This window comes from Palaemon carinicauda, chromosome 17 (genome assembly GCF_036898095.1).
Source record: "Palaemon carinicauda isolate YSFRI2023 chromosome 17, ASM3689809v2, whole genome shotgun sequence".
Taxonomy (NCBI): Eukaryota; Metazoa; Arthropoda; class Malacostraca; order Decapoda; family Palaemonidae; genus Palaemon; species Palaemon carinicauda.
The window spans coordinates 137,543,948-137,545,554 of NC_090741.1; positions in this window are offsets into that span (position 1 = coordinate 137,543,948).

A 1,607-nucleotide genomic window follows, 5' to 3' on the forward strand; every position below is an offset into this window, starting at 1 on the left:
AATTCAATGGGGAGTACTGGCCGTTCCTGGCCACGAAACGAAATTTCTGCCATGTGTTTTAACTTTCCAAATTTTGGTGACAGTGCAGCTTCTTTTCCCTTCTTTTGTTTTTCGCAAACTTTACTAAAATGTCCAGAGAATCCACAATAGTGGCAGGTTTTCCCTACTGCAGGACACAATCTGCCAGTTTGGTGAGGTGGAAAACTGCACTTCCGACATTTCAGTCGCTCCTCTTTAGGTGATCCATGGTGAATTCTTCGGTTAGTACTCCTGCTTCTACCACGCTGCTTGAATCTGGCTGCATTAATGGCACTTTCTGTACTGAGACGCTTGTCTTCTCTCTCTGCTAACTCGCGTTTACGGCAAAGGGAAATAGTATCAGCAAGGCTAAGAGTGGGTTTTTTACTTAAAAGCTCTTGTCTCGTTTCCTCGTCTCGTACACCAGATACAATGAGAGTAGTGATCCACTCATCAGAAGTCATATCAGCAAGGTTGGCGTCCTCTGCTCGCTCACGAAGATCAACTAAAAAGTCATCAAAAGATTCGCCAGCATCTTGCTTTCTTCTGACCAATTTGTATCTGTCCACTGCAACGTTCCGCTGGTCCTTGAGATACTTTTTGATTTGCTCAATTATCTCATTCAGTGACAAAGCCGTGTCTAAAGGAATCTCAACCGCATGACGAACCCTTTGTAGGAAGTCAGGCTTGCAAAACGACCAAAAGGTGGCTATTTGATCCTCCCTAGGTTTCTCACTCAGCTTTGCAACTTGAGCATAGTTCTTCCAACTGGCTTCCCACCTTTTAAATGATTTTAAGGTAACACCATCCTCAAGCAACTCTGGAGGCCGTATCGAAATTTTCGCAGGAATATTTCGACGGGGGTCCCCAGGATTATCTTCTGCCCCACTAGGAGTAGTAGGTCCAAATCGGTTAAGAAGAGCGGTAAGTTCACGATCACAACGTTCCTGTTCACGATCCCGACGTTCCTGCTCCCGATCCCGATGTTCCTGCTCGCGCAAAAATCGATCCTCCTGAAGTTTCATCTGCTGTTGTAGCATTTGCAACATGATCATCATTGAATCATTTGAACCTGTATTTGCGTCCTCGTGTTTCATGCTTCCGTCATCCGTTTCAGTCCTTTTAGCATTTCTAATAGCACCTTGGAGGAGACTGTTCAGTCTCACTGTACTATCCATGGGGCTGAAAGACACATCCAAAACACGGAGATAATTCACAATATCGTCACGAGTAAGCTGCTGAATGTCCTCTTTCGTTAAAAGGAGTGCTTCTTCGCCAAGTTTCAATGCAGTATCCATTGCAAGTCTTCCTTTCCAACGGTGTATTTCGCCACGTAGACCTCGAGACTCACTGCGCCATGTAATATATCATTCCAGATCCAAATAAACATTGAGGTATATTTTAAGTGCAGTTTATTCCTAGACAAGGATCCATAGTGATACTGACAATTCAGTTACAGAAACTAGACTCGCTGTTATATAGAAAGCATCAGAAAACGTTAACAGTACAAACCATAATAGAACCTTAACAGCAGTTCCCCATAACAACAATAAACAACCATTACCATCGAGCGGACATACATAATTATA